Source organism: Mauremys reevesii, linkage group 5 (assembly GCF_016161935.1).
Source record: "Mauremys reevesii isolate NIE-2019 linkage group 5, ASM1616193v1, whole genome shotgun sequence".
Taxonomy (NCBI): Eukaryota; Metazoa; Chordata; order Testudines; family Geoemydidae; genus Mauremys; species Mauremys reevesii.
The window spans coordinates 25,683,894-25,702,737 of record NC_052627.1 but is presented as its reverse complement, the minus strand read 5'-3'; the positions used below and the strand labels follow the sequence as shown (position 1 = coordinate 25,702,737).

Below are 18,844 nucleotides of genomic sequence, written 5' to 3'. Positions count from 1 at the left end.
CCAGCTGTGCCATCTGTATTTGTATCCTATGCAAGTATTTATATTGTAAACTTTTCAAGGCAGGGGCCTAGTACGCATATTTGACTGTAAAATGCCATGTACACACTTAGACCTGGTCTGTACTGGTCCACACCCCTGACCTAGCCCACTGGTAGAAGCAGCAAGGTCAATGGAAGAAGGATTCCGTCAACCTAGCTACCATTGCTCAGGGAAGGAGTGGTCCTGGAGCACTGGTAAATCTGCTTCCACCACTGTATGCTGCATCTACATTAGGTTATGCCAGCAGAGCTATGGTGTCATAGTTATGCTGCTATAGTCCCCATAGTATAGACAAGGCCATGGTACAACCTAACTAACTAGCAATAATAGTAATCATAAAGCACTGGAAAAGCTTAAAAAGCTCAACCGTGTAGCACTTCTCAACAATACCAACATACAAAAGTAAAGCTATTTTGCAAACCACTAGAAGTGGAACTTCTGTACTTTTGTCCAAGAGCCAACAGTTATCTATTGTACACATTGTAATCCTTTATATACAATCTTCATTTTCAACCTTATGAGTTTCTTGTCAAGGAGCTCTTTGAGGATTTCTTGAACAATTCCAGTTTATTTTAATGAAAAGGAAAGAGAATCTCTCAAATTTTACACTTCTTAGGTCTCCTAGATAAGCTTATTATAGCTCTCCTGACAGCTAGTCGATAACACTCCGGCAAAAAAATTTTTTTGGCTTGGATTACAGCATTTCCTTTATGTGCCTATTAGGATCATGAACTGAGAAGGAAAGTTTTTTGCTAAGTGGAAAGCTCCTCTAAAATTGGAGAAGGTACCCTAATATAAAAATCCAGCTTCATGAATCTTTTGATAATTCTTATGCTGGGGGACAGGCAGATGGGTGATTCTGGCCACGCAGCTATCACAAAATGATTCAAGATTGCTAGTTAAACTTCCTTTCCCTTGGGTACCACATTGCCTTCTGCTGATTCAGTAAGCCTGCTGCACACAAATCCATATATGCTCAAGCGATGTTTTACTGCTCATGTCAGGACGCATTGGGTTTCACAAATACTTCATTTGAGCTTTGACCTGCACTAATTGTTGATGTGAAGCATTCTTATCAAATGTCTTACTGCTCCAAAGGACAGGCAGATGTTTTTAGGATTAAGAACACAGCACTGGCCTTCAACCAGTTCACAGGCAAAATCTAGGGATAGGAGAAATCCATTTGGAAGTGGTGTGCGTACAGTAAGAAGCTGTCATAGAGTACCCACAGAAAACAGTCCAGAAAATAAGACTTAGGTCTTGTCTATCCATGCAGCAGCACACAGGGTACATGTAGTTACACACCAAAGTGAAAAGCAGGCTGCAGCCACACTGCGATATGTAGCTACACATGTCAGAGAAAGGGTCTGCCAGGGGAGAGGAAGCACAGAAAGGCTTTGCCAGGAGTAAACTGCTGGAGCCTTTCCCTACTGCCAGAGCCTTTCACTGTGGTGGGGAAAAGACTCTAGCAGTGAGGAGGCTGTGGGACACTACACTACTAAAAACAGCAGTGTAGACGTGGGAGACACTACTTGGGCACGTAGAGAGTTGTGTACGGTCTATAATCCATGGTTCCGGCATGTTTATACTCTACTTGCCTGAGCAGTGCCTCATCATCTACACTGTTTTTGATATTCATGCTAGCTGAGCATGCAGGGGCTGTACTCTACACACCACTGCAAATGTAAACATACCATTAGTGCCAAAAAGTTGCCAGGGAATTTATGGATATTCCTTACCAAAGTAACAAACAAACATACAAACACAAAAAACACATATTAGAAGAATGTTAATGTGAAGCACTCAAGAGTCCGAAATAAAGTTAAGGTTCCCCACACAGCTTTTGTTCAAATGAAGATAGTCTTTAAATTACACCAAAAAGACAAATGCAATACATGTGCAGAAGAGCACAGAGTTTAAGCTGTATATACAACCTGTATTTTGTTATTTTCTCACCTTCCCTTTTCATTCTGAACATCTTGTCAACGTAGGTGTTTCATGGAATTTCCTACACTTTTAAAAAGAAAATTAACTAAATGAAATGAAAGTGCTCTGTTAGGAGCAATGCAGGCAATGCATAAGAAAGAGTCCTTGCTTCATTCCAGGCACACCTTTCTGTATCATATACAACACGAATCCCTTGATCCGTGGCTTCTTCCACACTCACCTATACTTATTTTCTGAAGGAGATAGGGCTCTGTCTAGGACTTCTTTACTAAGCAAGCATAAGGAGGTCAAGATGCTTATGCTACACATGCCAATAGAATGTTGGCAGGCTGTTAACAGACCACATTAAAGGAATTCCGTGCACACGCCCAAAGTCCTTTTCATAAACTCATATAATTTTCACAAATTGCAACCAGACCAATGAGCCACACACACCTGTGACTTAGGGATTATCTCCCTGCCAAATTCAGAAGTATAAATCAAACCACTGAAGCACTATAGTCATTGAAAAAAATAGGTTGCAATACAGTTATCCTCACAGGAAACATATTTTTTCACTCTTTGTTCTTAAAAACAACAACCCCAAAGCAAAACACACACACACACACAGTTGAAATGTTTTTGCTCAAATTTACCAAAATACTAATTCCTGGGTTGAAAATAAACTTGCCAGATTTCAGCCCCAAAAAGGTAGAAAATCAAAAAAGTCATAAGAAGAAGCCGATAATTGCTACAATGGGAATGCATTTGTAACTATAGGCATCAATCCAATTTCAACAAAATAACTAAACTAAAACAACAAAAGGAAAATTAAGTGCATCATGCAGAAACACAAACCTCCAAATATCCCAACACATACAAAAATGACTTCACCACCTAAATATTTAGCTGCCATGGTTTTCATGCTAGAGTTCTGCCCAGGGGATTGGGGTTTCCTCAAGATCTCTTCCATTTAGTTCCCCAAGAAGTCAGTTCATCTGCAGTCTCTTCACTTAGGTTCCTTTATTTGGCAAACATGTATGCCTGCCTAAAGGATAGCAGAGTGCTACCAAAAATTATCATAAAGCCTCTGCCATCTCTTGATGTTGACTGTCTGACTGGTTGTATGCAGTGTTGTTGTAGCCATGTTGGTCCCAGAATATTAGAGTTAAAAGATGGGTGAGGTAAGATCTTTTATTGGAGCTACCTCTGTTGGTGAGGGGGAGACAAGCTTTCAAGTTCCACAGAGCTCTTCTTCAGGTCTGGGAAATATGCTCAGAGGATTTATGATCTTTTTTTGCTAGCACTCTGCGATCCTTTAGGCAGGCATAGACAATCTAAGCCAACTGCAATACCTTACTCACCTCATTTTACTAGCAATGAGACGCATAGACTGAACTGTAAGATCTCCCCAACCAAACCCCCTAATATGCACACGGCATCTCTGAGAAAAACTTACCAAAATTCAACAAGACACAATTCTGGACACAGATTTGCCCCTATAAAATGGTGTGAACCTGATCTGTCTTGTTCATGCAGAAACTGGTCTCCCACTCCTTTCAAGGCTCAGGGCCTGAAGTAACACCCCCAACTTAATGTGAATGCCTGATGGTTTTAAAATTAATGAGTTATAAGAATGAATTGATACAGTGGGCAAATGTAAAAAGTGCATTCCAGTTTTAGCGGTCTTACCAGTTCCAGTGATATTCCTTATACTTTGATAGGGAATACTGTGCTTTTTAAGCGTACCCACTGTATTTAGCTGTCAAGTGATCAGTCATGTCAAAATGAAAGTGACAATTATGTAACCAAAATCACATTCAATAGCCTTATCTGACATTCGTAATATGCTTAGCCTGCTCTTTTTGTATATAAAACCAAGTTGAGGGTTAACAACAACAACAAAAATATTAAACATATGACCATACCATTCAACAATTATGCAGAAAATGGCATAGTATTTTGTGGGAGGGGTATTCACCAATATTTGCAGCCACATTAACAATGAATAACTATTTTTACTGGGGCTTAACATCCAAGTTCTCCATAATATACTTATCTTGTCTTCTTAATATTTGTCCTTTTTTCCTATGGATCTGTGTGTGTAAGAGGGAAACTTTGATGTGCCAGTTTACCCATATGCAAAATTAGTATAATATTTACCAGCATCACAGAAGTGCCAGGTTTAGTGGAAAGTGCTTTGAGATCCTGAGATGAAAGACTCAATATAGGAGCTGAAAATAGTCTCTTTTATGTGGTTTGCTGGCTGGGTGACCTGCACAGTATTCTATTCTATAGACTTCAGAATTGTGTGGTTATGTACTTAGGCACTGATGCTGAAATCCAGTGCACACAGGTTGAACACTGTGCCTGAGTGGATCTCCAATGAAACCACTGGTCTCCACACTAACATAGTGCACCACAAATTCAAGATTGGAGCTTTATGTAGAGCAGTATATAGCATTAATACACAAAAGACCAGAGGCTAGACCCCCTCAGCTGGTACAAATTGTGCACATGGAGCTATGACAATTTACAGTAGGTAAGGATCTGCCCCCAGAAATCTGACGCGCTGTAAAAAGGTAATGGGACTTTGTACTTTAGTGAATCCCCTCCTATGATTCATTCTATGTTACTTTAATATACATCATTTTCTTCTGGTCACTAATGATGTCTGAAGTAAAGTCATTATCCAACCATTTTTGCTTCTTTTTTTTCTTCCTTTTTAAAGCTGATGCTGCCAATTCAATATCAAAAGCCACTTATGAAAGACTCATTGCAAAGGCTAGTCTAATTGTTTGTTGTGGAGAAAAATGGTGGAAGAGAAGAGATATGTGTTAATGTCAAAGAAAAGATTATCTGGGCCTAATACATTGGAAAAATTGTTAAAGAATAGTTTAGCCATATACCAAGGTCAGTGAAACCTAGGGTGATTTGCAGCATGCAGTATGTGTCAGATGCTCACTTGAAAGCTACTTGAGGCTTTCTTTAACTTACATTGTGCATCCCAGATCAAACCTTTTGGGAAAGAAGTATACAGGTAGCATGCTTATTTTCTGTTCTCTCCTTCATTTGCACACCTTACTTTGCATGCCTGTCAACTTTCCCAACAAGCACCACACAGTACAGCCAGGGTGGGAAATACCAGCAGTGAGTTACTGAAATGTGAGAGCCGCATTACAGCAGTTTATGGATCAGTCTGAACTACGGCAGATTACCTTTCTCGGTGTTTAACATACTATAACAAGAGTAGGTAGTAGTCACATTGATATCATGTGGTTTAAGGTTTGACAAACTGCCTATGACATCTAAGTATAAAACTAACAATTTACTGTGCTGCTGTTGTTATATACTCAAAACTATGTATTATGAAAATGAGTACCTCAGGCATTTCTAGTTAAACAAATATTTATCTTCTTTACCTGGAAATGGACACTTTTCAAAAGAATCATAGAATCATAGACTTTAAGGTCAGAAGGGACCATTATGATCATTTAGTCCAGGGGTAGGCAACCTATGGCACGCGTGCCAAAGGCAGCACACAAGCTGATTTTCAGTGGCACTCACACTGCCCAGGTCCTGGCCTCCGGTCCGGGGGGGGGGGGGTCCTGCATTTAATTTAATTTTAAATGAAGCTTCTTAAACATTTTTAAAACTTTATTTATTCTACATACAACAATAGTTTAGTAATATGTTATAGACTTATAGAAAGAGACCTTAAAAACGTTAAAATGTAGTACTGGCACACGAAACCTTAAATTAGAGTGAATAAATGAAGACTCGGCACATCACTTCTGAAAGGTTGCCAACCCCTTATCTAGTCTGACCTAAGGCAGACAATTGATAATATTGCAAATCAGTTTCCATTGTATCTTTTTTTCCCCCCAAACACAGACTTTTTGCAAAGTTAGTCCTTTTGTGATTAAACTTTCCACATCTGATCTCAGCAAAACATTAGTATATCTAGAAAATTTTAGTATCCCTTTTGAGCCATTTTTTAATTATGTGAATTAGAAAAAAATATATACACTTCTCAGGATTATACACTTTATATAATTTACAAACATCTGTTTTTGAAATCACGTATATCTTAATGATTGAAAATACCAGACTGAGGATGCCTAGTATAAAATTTTGGCAGTTTAAAGTGAATGTTTCCAGATAAAGACATTCTGCTTTCCTCTGCAGCATGGGGTGTGCCCCCTCGGGCACTAGGCAAAATCAGTTATTTTCAAGAAAGTGCAGGGACTGCTCCCCATGTGCATTCAATGGAACAGTAGGTGTCAAGATTATGCTCCCCCCCACTCAAAAAATTCACTACATGGAGCAGGTCAGCTTGCACCAGGGAAACTTGTTTATACCATCAACCAGGATAGTGCAGCCTCAACCCACTCTATCCTGTCCACCAGGGAACTCAGCTGTCAATGGAGTTTGTATCCGTGACCTTCAGAGAACACCCACCACTGGAAGGGAATCAGAAACCCACATGCTATCAGGGAAGATTATTCAACAACTGGGGAATCTTGCCTGTTTGATTTAGCCATGTACCCAGAACTCTCACTCCTCTGGCCAGTGGCACAATGGTAAGTAATACAAGGAAGAATTGTCATGAAAAATGTCATGAAGGTAAAATTGATTGGATTTAACCATCCTAGGCTCGCAAGCTGCAGAACAGATCCACAAATTTTGAGAAAGGAACTACCCTTCTTTTGAAAATGGACCAGAAAAGATGCAGTCATTAGGTACAACAAAACTGAGTTGAAGATAGATCGTGTGCATCATTTGAATTTTTCTGTGGGCTTACGCCTCAATCCTAATATTGTTTAAATCTAAATGCCTACAAACAGTACTGTACATCCTGTACAGGAAGGAGGATGGTTTAGGTTTTTTTCCCACCTCTAAGTGCTATGGGGGAGATTTTCAGAAGTGCCTAATGGATTTAGGAGTATGTGTTCTGTCAGTGGGACACAATGCTTTTGAGAATCTCGGTGATTCTATAATTCTGTATTACTTTAACATACATCATTCTGTTTTGGTTGCTGTTTCAAACATTAGCATGAAAGCTGCTATCCAACTATTTTTTTTAAAGCTGATGATTCCAGTTCAATATTAAAACCATGTCATTACAGATTTATTGGTAGCAAGTCAATAGGGCACTTCTTTGCTTCCTCATCACAATCCTGACCGCACCTTCTCCATCACACTGTTTTAAACATGAATTATAGTTCAGCAAACAATCTGTAAATCAGTCCAATCTCTGTGTATATTTTCTGCTGCCCTGAATGAGCATCCCCAGGGTTTTAAAAGATTTTGGCCCCACTGCACTCTAAATTTTCTATCCATTTTCCTTCCCTTCTCTGAAATACCTCTGACTTTTGGTGTCACACATGGAGATCATCTGATGGCTCTGGGAGTCACACACTGACCTCAAGAGGCGAACACAGTATTGTTCAACTCAATGTGTCTGCAGAGAGAAAGATTAACCCTATTAGACAGCAAAGGTCAAAAGGTATTTTTAAAAAACTACAAGTACTATGAAAATATGAAAAAAGAGCAAGAGATGGTAGAAAGGACAAATGAAGCTGGACTGCTGTTTTGCTTAAGAGTTACCATGGAACAGTCCTATTTAGCGCACACATAAATAATCAACTCCAGAAAATAAGCATAGAAGTCATATATACAACTATATCAAGTTCAATGAACTCTGAAATCCCAGCAACTAACATTCTTCCCATTAATATTTTGTCACTATGTTCCTTAAATATTCCCACATACCTTTACAAATGCTATTAGTTTCACCTTTGAAGCTTTGTCTTCAGGTCTGAATTTTCAGCTTAAATATTTGAAAATTTCAGTATCTAGCAAGGTGTCTTTCAACTCTTATCTGTCTCACTTTGCATGCATGTTTCACATACATTGAGAACAGCTCCTCAACATTTAGTTAGAGGACTTGAACTGTTACAACTATATAGTGATTACTCTTTCAGATGGTTATGAAATAAAAATCCAAAAAGGAAACCATCATTTATCTTAACCGAGTTAAACAACAGAAAACATAACACTTGTTTGGAAGCTCATTAGCAATGAGCACAGACAGAGACATTCTGACACAAAACCTCTTTCAGCAGTCAGAAATAGAACACTTTCTGCATTTGTCACCTTTCAGGTCCGAGTTTCCAGCACGCTTCTTGTTATACGCAATTAGCTCCATGCCAAGATTTGGTACATTTCGTAATAAATCCCTTGACCACATTTGCTGCAGGCTTGGCAGCTGTGGAAAGGCTCTATTCATTAAGGCAGCAACCAAGCCACAGAACTTACCACACAGCACAGCTCACTTGTAGAATTCCAGCAGGCAACAAATTTCAACAGCCATCACTCCCTCCTTTCTTGCTTGAAAAAGCCTGACATATGACTGTGATTAAGTAGGATATGAAAAAGCTCCAATAACTTTTCTCTTTTTCATCCCTCGCCTCCCCCTTTCCACCTCTCTCCCCCTCAAACACCCAAAAAATCCCCCTCCTCTCACAGCACTACATATTAGGTAGAACCCGGGAGGGGGGGGTTTGCCTGCATTTAAAACAGTAACCATCTGTTTCTTTCAGGAAGGCTGTCTCCCCTTCTCGGGTTTCTTCAGTTTTGGAACACTAACATCATGGCACAATGTAAAGCTTGCTCTAGGCTGGGAAAGTTCTCTATGAGGCAAACAAGAACAGCAGCAGCAACCACTGGCTATGAGGCCATATGTTCAGAGACAAAGCAAGCAGAAAAGTCTTACATTTTTCCAGCTGCTACTCTTCAGCATTCCAACAGCTACCGGCACAAAAGCCAGGCGAGGAGCAGTAGGAGTACACGCAAGTGTGTTTCATAGTTTTGTTGAAGAGTGTGGGGGAAAACAATCCTTACCTAGACTTTATGTCTGCACTTCACCCCACCTCCCAAAGTCATTTTCTTGTAGCCTGTGCTGGGAAAATCCAATTCTGGTGCTGAAGAATTGAACAGCTAGTGACCTATGTAAAGAACTCTGATCATATTGTGCACATATATTTGAGATGTCTGGTAGAGTTGGTTAAGAGTCTGTAGGGCTGCTGTTATAACGGAGGATGGGCAACATTTTCAGAAAAACTGGCTCTAATCTCATCGTTCTCTGAACAGACCCCTACCCTTTAAGGTTTGAATTGCTCAGTTAAGGAGACTGGATTACTATAACGAACTCTATACAAGTGTACACAAGAAACACATCCAGAAACTTAAGCTGCTGCAGAACACAGCAGCCCACTTGATAAGTGATGTCCTCTCAGTAGCAGCTAGGGTGACCAGACAGCAAGTGTGAAAAATCGGGACGAGGGTGGGGGGGTAATAGGAGCCTATATAAGAAAAAGATCCCAAAATAGGGACATCTGGTCACCCTAGTGGCAGCATATGTTACCTATGCTCCATGAGGTTCACTGACTAACTACTGTTTTTCAGGTGGAGTTTAACCTACAAAGCCCTAAATGTCTAAGGAATTGAAGATTCATTACTGTTGACTCAGACATGCTGATGTGGCTTATCAGAGTTCCTCTTTAACATAAAGGAAATGTGAATAGTCTTCTGGCAGAAGGAGATAGGGTCTGGGACAGATAGGACCAAGCAAAAAATTCTAGATGAAACCAAGGCAGGGGAGAGAGCTATGCCAGCAGTCTCTCTTCGTGGGGTCCTCTTCTGACTCTACACCAAGCTTTCAGCTGGAATTGGTGGGTCAGCCAGCTTACATTTGCCCATTGCTGTCTTCTTGTTATAACTCTTCTGACTGCTATATAGTCTTTGTCTACACATAGAAAATTCCAAATTTGTCCAATTTCCTAATTTGTTCTTGTAACCAGGATCCAACTTGGGTTTTCACAAATATCCCCATTCATTTACACTTGCAGCACGAGGCACATTTTTCAAGGCAATTGCTGAAGTGACTAAAGTATTCTGGTTATCTGCAATAAAATATTAAGCTAGTAAAAAAGTCCCTTTGAAACCAAGTAAAATGTAGCAGTCAGGAAGTCTTTTGCCATGTGACAACAATTTCACTAAACTTAGAAGGCTAACAATAATAGCAGATATTCAGATATACTAGTAGATGGTATTCTTTGTATTAACTACCTACAAACACAGCACATGGATACTTTACTTCCTGATCCAACTTTAGACAGTGGTAACCATATTGGTATTCCCCAGCTAGGCTGTAGGGCATAGCTGAGCAGGGAAGCACAACATTTTGGGCTTAGTTTGCCACTGCCTGGCCCCTTTTATGCATTTTGATTTGGTTCTGTTTTACTGCCCACTTTGCACACTCTTCGCAGGTATAAATGACTACACCAAAAAGGCAATGGAGAATAGATAGTGTAGGAGTGAGCTGGTTAGCAGCACAAAGCCACTCAAGAAACATACAATAACTACAGTCTCAGTTTTCTCAAATGTTCTTTCCTATAATCTTGTATTTCAAACAGTCTTTACATTATTTATTTCTTGTACAACTGGAAAAGAAAGAAGCTGATGGTTTTACTTGGACGTGCTGATTTCACTCCCGGTCATGATAAAATAGTTGAAGCTCGGCTCTGTGAGCTTCTGCTTTAGCTATTCACAAAGGTCCTTCTAGGATCTTAGTACACCCCCTGCCTCCATCCTTCACATATAAGCCCAACTCCCTTAAAAGCCCCCCATAAGGACGATCTGTTTATGTTTCCTGTGATGTCCCCAGAGGTTGCAACAAATAAGAAGTTAAACTGGAAAATTCACACCCCAGCAGTGACATAATCATTTCTAGTGACACTTCCTTAAATGGCGAGGGAGTCAAAGGCCCCTAAGAAAAGTGAGAAATGAAGCCTTAGGTAGTGTGACTGGAACTGAAAGGAGGACTGTGATAAGGAGGAAGTGAGGCTGGGGATAAGTTAACCACAGGAACAATTTACCGAGGGATGTGATAAATTCACCATCATTCTGAGTCTTTACATCATTACCAGATGTCTAAGAGTTATGCTGTAGTTCAATAAATTGTTGGGTAAAATGCAGGAATATTTGGGTTAAAACTGTGGCTTGTGTTAATACACGGGGTCAGACGAGATCAAGGGTCTCAAACATGCTGCCCGCGGGCCACATGCAGCCCGGGGAGTTGTTTCCTGCGGCCCGCCATAGGCGCCGACTCCACAGGCAGCCAAGCTCCCCCTCACCCCCGCCCCCTACCAGTGCACCACGTCCCCACTCCTCTGCCTACCTCCCAGTGCTTCCCGCCACCAAACAGCTGTTTGGCCGCGCTTAGGACTTTCCAAGGGGGGGGGGGAGGAGCAGGGACACAGCGCGCTCAGGGGAGGAGGTGGAGAAGAGGCAGGCCCAGGGTGGGGATTTGGGGAAGGGGGTGGAATAGGGGTGGGGAAAGGGTGAGAAGAGGCAGGGCAGGGAAGACGTTAGCTGGATCAGCAAAACATAACCCACCTCTGGCCCTGCTGCTGCCAGCTCCCACACACATGCTCTGGGGAGGAGGACAGGCAGGCAAGCAGGCTCTTGGAGCTGCTGTTTAAGGCAGTGCTTACAGTCACTCTCGCTTTGGGGGTGGGGATGTCTGTTGTGTGCATTTCAATGAGCCGTTTCCACAGTTCTATGAAGTTTACCCGAGTCAAACTGCCCAAGCTTGACAAACAGCCTTGCAGCTCCTCGCTCCCAACCAAGCCCTTGAGCCTGCTCTTCCTGCATCCCCAATCCTCCCCTCCAATTATACCCCGACTCACACCAACCCTCAGCCAGCCCCTTCTCCACTCTTCAAATCTCTCCTCCCTTAAGGGAGGGCCAAACACACCCACCATTGAAATCTGTCCCCACTGATCCCATGCGCAGTGTGAAACACTGGGGGAGAAGCGAGCCGGGAAAGCCGCAGCAGCCAGTTACTGGGAAAAGCCCTTTTCCTTTAACACTGGGAGGGAGAGAAAGGCCAAGCCTGTTCCCCGCACCTCTCACCCTCAACAACGCCTGGGTGGGAAAGAAATCCCTTCTAGGGAACGTGGACGCTTCAACACAGGTGCTGGCTGCTGAGTAAATTCACTCAATAGAGGCCTGCAACTCCCAGCATGCTCTACTCCACCTTGCTGCCGCCTTAGAGACGGAGCAAGGCATGCTGAGAGTAGTTGGGAAGAATGTTTGTTAAAATGGCAACGTATTTTGTATGAATAGTTCATTTAAAAAGCTCCTGCCATTAGTGTAGATCATCATCAGTGTTACTGACCACATAAGGAATAGTTACAGGTGTTTATATTTTATTAACCCCCCACTTCACATTACAGTTTTAAAAAAGCAAATACATTGACTTTTAATAGCATACTGTATTACTCTTTCATTTTTACTATATTACTCTTCATTTTTTTCATTTTGACTATACTTTTGTATCATTGTATGAAAAGGTTTCAGTGATGCGGCCCTCGGGCCAATGTACTAGTCCTCATGTGGCCCTTTGGGAACACTCCACAGGGAAAGAACAGAAGACCCAAGAGTTCCATGATCATGGTCAACAGTATCAAAGGCTGCTGATGGGTATACCCAGGGTGAATTGATTTAAATAAATTGACTTAAATCACTAATTTTAATCAGGTTAGCAAGCAGGAAACCTTCATTTAAACAAGTTTAATTATTTGCATTTGTACTTTTTAGTTATTTTACTAAAGAAAGTTTCATTCTCACGGGTGGCTCACTCTCCTCTCTATCAAGCTAGCGCAAGAGAAAGCAACTGATGAAATTAAGATGTCTTTCTCTATTTCTATGTGCTTTTCCTACAAAAACTTTGGTACATTGCAGAGGTTCTGTGTGATGTTCTACAGCTGGGTGATACAAGCTTTCCTAAACAAATTGAAACACTAAAGTGACTTTACAACCTTCATCTTCTTCTATACTGTCAGCGATAATTTTGTTAGCTGATGTAATGTTTATTTTTTCCATCAGACAAGCTAGCCTGTGCACTGAGAGAGCCTATTTGTGATCACATCATAAACAGATTCTTCACATACCTCTTATGTAATCAGACTCATGTTCATGGACGATGATCAGTGGTGCACTGAAGGACTATTTCGTGAAAGCCTCCACTAGTGACAGCTACAAGAACAAAAGGGTCCAGAGGTAGAAAAACAAAAATCTTTGCTCAAAATTTAATGATTTGAGGGTCTGACACTCTAGTCCTTACTTGAGCAACACACCCCATTAACATCACATGCTGTACCAATGTACCCGCAAGCTTGGATAATGACAGCAAGAGTGCTGCTTGATTAAGAGCTGCTGGTTCAGACCCTGAATAAGAAACACTTTGGAATTCTTGAGACTAACACAGTATGACCTGTGACAAGCAAAATTATTTCAAGTAAATATATTTATTGATGTAGATATTTTGGATTGCAGCTTATAAAACTGAAGCATCTGAACACTGCTTCTTTTTCACCCCCAACTAATCCTGACCATGAAAAGTGTGCTAGAGAAAGAAAACTATTTTCACCCAACATCGCTTCATCTCTTCCTTTCCTAAATGAATCTTTGTCAAATCTACTTCCCATGAACACCTATCTTTTCTTTAAATCCACTTCTTTTTAATATTCTATTCTGGAACATAGTTACTTTTGACAAGCTTCACCAACACCACATCTACCACAACACCCCACAAGTGGTGAGTAAAACATAGAAGAAATACAATTTAAAAGTGAGAAATAGATTAAATGAAAGCGGAGGAGAAAAATTTTAACCCTTTGTTGCCAGGATTTCCTGATGTGAAATATGAATGCATCATGAATCCATTGGAATTCCCATCAGCCCTCAGAAATTAGGGCCTGATTCACCTTCCGTAGTGCTGAAGATGTTTAGTATCTTACAGATCTTGGCCAGCCCCTCATAAAATTGAGTGTTCAGTTACTAAGACATTCTGTCGATTAAGTCTCTCAATTTAATCAGGTTTAGATAGTGAAACAACGTAACAGTCAATTTTGTGAAGATTCCCTGAAGTCAATGAGAATTAAGGATGCCACAGATCATGCCTTTAAGCCTTGATTCAAAACCCACTGAAGTCATACACTGAATGCAGTGATCAGACCCTTAACCTTATCTGAAGATCCATTCACCTTTCCTATATGCTGTTATACAGCTGGCATAATCATGCCAACTTTATTATGTCACCTTGTAATCTACTGTGCTCAGTTTAATCGGACTGAACACTGGAGCATTTGATGAGTCCCGATAACTAATGTTCATCCTGATTTGTGCAATGCACTCAGAGGTGGTGCAGATCGCTATTGTTTTAAACAAGGTTTCCAAGTGTAATTTTGGCAGCTAAACAGGAGCATACATCACAATTGAAGTACCACATAATGATTTTAGATTTTTTTTTAAACTTTGGTAATCAGATCTGAAAGTCCTCAAACAAGTTTGCTGCTCACCTATCTGAGCTGACATTTAACTACATACATACTAATAGGGAAAGTTGAATAGCAAGGACGTTAAATAGAGAGAGACAAGGTTGGGGAGGTAGTATCTTTAACTGGACAACTTCTGTTGGTAAGAGAAAAACTTTCAGACCACCTGAAGACTTTCAGAAGACCGGAAGAAGAGCTCTGTGTGACTCAAAAGCTTGTCTCTCTCACCAACAGAAGCTGGTCTAATGAAAGATATTACCTCACCCACCTTGTTTAATATCCCGAGACTAACATGGCTACAACTACAGTGCAAAATAAATATATAGTAAATCAGAGTCTTAAATGAAAGCAATTTTCTTCTGTAGTAATGTATTTTTCATTAATTTCTTTTATTACTGCAACAGCAATCAGTGGTATTAAATGGAAAGAAAATCCCTTAAAGCGAACTTAGTGGACCTCATAAGAGACTCTTTAAAACCTTATAAGCAGTTTATATGTGGATTTTAAATGCTTATTTCAAAATCCATGGTGTTTTTGGAACAATTTTCCAAATCTCCATATTTGCCAGCTCTAATTTCTTAAAGAATAAAAATACTGTTTCATCACAAGGACATGGTGGTATACAGGCCAGAGCTCAAAAGCGCCTTAGGATTGTCTAGGAACTGTTGTAATACTGGACATTATCCTGTTTATAATCCATCATTCCCCCCAATCAGAGGGTATCCCTGAGTGCTGCAACCCTTTGTCTAGGAACCTTGAACACAACTCTGAGCACTGTTTACAATTGTGAAAATGTTTTGCATCCCCAAGAAACTGAAGCATGTTGTTATGTGCTGCAAGGACCCAAATGCCAAAACCTGAAAACCACATGAAATAAAAAAGGGAAAAAATGGTTGTTTATGAACCTGAGATTTCCCCACCTGGTCTCATATTTGCTAAAATATGTATTGTTCTCCTCCTCTTCTTTAGTAGATAGGGATATCTTCTAATTTTATTTTCTCAGCTACATCACCCATCAAGGGAAGTACTGCTTTACTCAAGACTTATGAAACAATATTTAAGAGCAATGACTCTCAAAAACAACAAAAAACCCTTTGTAATTTTTCAAGAACTCTAATGGTATATTATGTTGTGTTTGTTTTTTCCCCTCAGATATGTTTAATTAAGTAAATGTTTTCTCTAAATTGTACTGGCCTGGAGTGTATCGTAGTTTGATGTTGTGTTAATGTTTTTAACTAGTTGAGTATGTTGGAAGAGACCATAACATTTTCAGCTCAAGGAATATGTCTAATATTGGAAACGCTTGAATGGAACATATTTTGTTGACTGGATAAAAAAAATGACACATAGTTAAGAACTTCTTTAAGAGTTCTATTATAGTATGTCTCACAGGTTTTTAAGATAAGTTGGGTCATGTAACACCAGTGCCTACACCTTCGGATGTTCCAATTGCAATATACTAGCCAGCATATATCAGTACAGCTGCCATACATAACTCTCAGTCTCCTAAACACCAACAGCCTGAATGTCCCCTCACACTGGTGCAAAATCAGGAGTAATTTCAGTTAAGACAACGAAAGTACCTTATGATAAGCCCAGTAAGTGAAGGGGATTATCAAGCCCCATCTCTGTAAAGCAGACTTCCAAAATGTGTAGCAAATGCCCAAGATCACTAGTTGCAGCCTGCTGAATGTTTTAAAGATATTAGTTTCCAGAGACATTTCTTGCTGTAGTTAAAATGGGGAATATTGCTAAAACTGGCAACAGCCCTGGAACTAGAATGAACAAGTGCTCCCAATACAATACTGAAAACAGAGATTTTTCAAGTTCTTCAGTGCAATGCATTTTACACTGCCTGTTAATTTGTGTTTATCTACTTATCGGAGTTAGTCAAAAAAATTTCAGTCAGAAAAAAACCCGATGAAGTTGTGTGTGTAGGGAGAGATCTTACTTACACATAATTATTAAATACAAAGCTGTATTTCTCTGTGTACTGCCTACATCATTAAAATGTTAGTAGTCTCATAAAAGACAGTTACAGATACTATGATATGCTAATGCTTTCAAGCAGAAAGCCGGTATTATTTACCTTTCTATAAATTGAAAAATGAAGTATTATGTTTATTGTTATAGCCTGGAGTCAAAAATTTATGTATTGTCTAACACAAATTTTCACATTTCTAGCTTTGTGTTAGAGAATGTACGGAAACTAAAGATATGCAAAACTTTATGTGCATAATTGTTTGATTTGTTTTTTAAATCTGTAACATTTTGTATTTATTTTGAAACTTCCAAGTGACATGATGGCTTCTGTTTATGGGTATTGTAATACATCAAATTGCTATTAGATTTGTTATTTGTTTGGGAATGATTACAACAAATCTGTAATTATTTAAATGCTAGTTACAGCTGAAAAGCCACTAAAATCCAAATGATAAGAAAGCTCATGCTGCAAAACATCTGTTAGTCTATAAGGTGCCACAGGATTCTTGCTGCTTCTACAAGAAGACATATATTACATCTGCTTTCCATAACAAAAACTCAACATTGGATAAAGATTAAACATTTGTTCCTATTTATCTAACTCAGTGCTCCCAATATTCAAGCCCAACTTCTGAGTTTAACTGCTTATTACAAAACAGTAATATTTCTTAGCGGCAAAAAACTTTGATATTGAGATAAGATTGCAAAATCCATGCTCCAGTGAAGTATGTCTAAAATAAAAGTAAAGAAAATAAAGTACTAACGCCAAACTTTAAAAAAATTGCAAAGAAAGAAAATAAGAACTTGAAAAGTGGTTAAAACTTTACAACTACATTTTCTGTGAAATGGTGACCACGAAGTAACTCAAACAATTTGATGTGTGATTAAAAAAAACAACTTAGTGTTAATAGGGTTACCAACCTTCCAGGATTGCCCTGGAGTCTCCAGGAATTAAAGACTGATCTTTAATTAAAGATTATGTCATGTGATGAAACCTCCAGGAATATGTCCAAGCAAAATTGGCAATCCTAAATGTTAACCCTGTCTAACCAACGGAACCTCTCTAAAGTCAGAAAACTGACTCAGTAGGTATATATCACTTTGTACATGTTGCCACAGAAATTAAAGGCAGAACCTTTTAGTAACTGAGATTGCAATAAATACACACACCACACCACAATCACTCACCACAGCAAGAAAAACAGCAGCAAACATCACTACAGTTTGTCTTCACAAACTAATCTGTACCAATATAAAATTTCTCTGTTTGTTACAGAGTATGTTCTAAACCCCGCTTCAGTCATTAAGTGTCTTTCCATTGACTTCACCCTCTCCTCCATGAAGTCTTCAGGTTTTGAGGGACCATTTAATACAGCAATCAATTTTAAAAAAATCTTATAAAAATTTACATATGCATAGAAATCAATTAAAGTAGAGAGTGAGTAACAAATGCTACTTTAGCCAAGTTAGAAGCAGCTCTACAGGGCTAACCCTAACAAGGAGATTGGGATAGTGACCTGGCAACCAGGCATCTTTATGGAATGCACCTTTGCAGAGGGTCAATGCACCAAGGCCTATGCACCAAATAAGTCCCACTGAAGTCCTCAAAAGGGGGCTTCTCCTCAAGCCCCTAAATTTACACTAGCTAAAGCTGTGCTTTTCAATGAAGCTGTAACAGTAGTATGTCTTGTGAAAACTGTGATCAGATAATCTTAATAAAGTTGGCTAGAGAACTCACTAAAAAGCCTGAATATAACCAGTTATTACTTAGGACCTGAGAATTTGTATTTCCTTTCTACATACACCAATGGGAGTTTGCCTAAGAAAGGACAAAGAATCAAATCTATAATCCTAATTTAGACTCCACTTTTCCATTACAGTAACTGACATTCTGCAATGCTCATACCCACTTTTATACTAGAGATTTTAAGAAAATTTTCTTGTCATATTACAGGAAAGAAACAGCCTGAAAATAGCACCCACAACCACTTGCTACATGTTTTTTAAGATTCATGCTGTATAACTACAGGCCAATTTTGTTGATATGTTTTAAGAGTATAGGCCAAACTTTTCAAAGGGGCCTAACCAGTGTCGAAGTGTCCAATTCCCATTAACTTTCAATGGGAGGTAGATACCCAGCTCCTATAGGCCCCTTTGAAAATCCCAGTAATAATCATTGTAATTTTAATCTGTGATAGTAACATAGGCAGCATTTCGAGTCTAATTTTAGAAGAGGAAAAAGCAAAAAAGATCAGTAAAGACTAGTAGCCTCACACAATTTGACACAGAAAGGAAAAATAAAATATCATCATCTAACTAATAAAACATTCTTACAGCACCTGGATTTTGTGCTTCTGAAAATAAAAGCAAATACTGCACAGAAAAGAAGAACACATATGTAGTTTTAAATCAGAGTCTGCATAGTTAGCTACACAAAATAAACTCTGTGAAGTTCCCACTTTTGCAAGCTGATGCCTGTCACAAGAGAA

The 18,844-nt window shown here is 39.4% G+C and overlaps 1 protein-coding gene across 33 annotated transcripts in view; it reads right to left on the bottom strand.

The window, feature by feature from the left end:
* The window catches only part of BMPR1B (bone morphogenetic protein receptor type 1B), a 384,295-nt gene that overhangs the window by 273,604 nt on the left and 91,847 nt on the right, over positions 1 to 18,844 (bottom strand). For 17 of the 33 annotated variants that reach the window (XM_039540892.1, XM_039540895.1, XM_039540896.1 and 14 more), the window contains one exon: positions 7,332 to 7,429. The exons of 11 other annotated variants lie outside the window; for them this stretch is intronic. The gene's annotated coding sequence lies outside the window, so the exon portion shown is untranslated. Of the gene's footprint in view, positions 1 to 7,331; positions 7,430 to 12,986; positions 13,072 to 18,844 lie in introns of all 33 variants that reach the window. 5 more of the 33 variants (XM_039540887.1, XM_039540889.1, XM_039540891.1 and 2 more) reach the window with 2 other exon arrangements.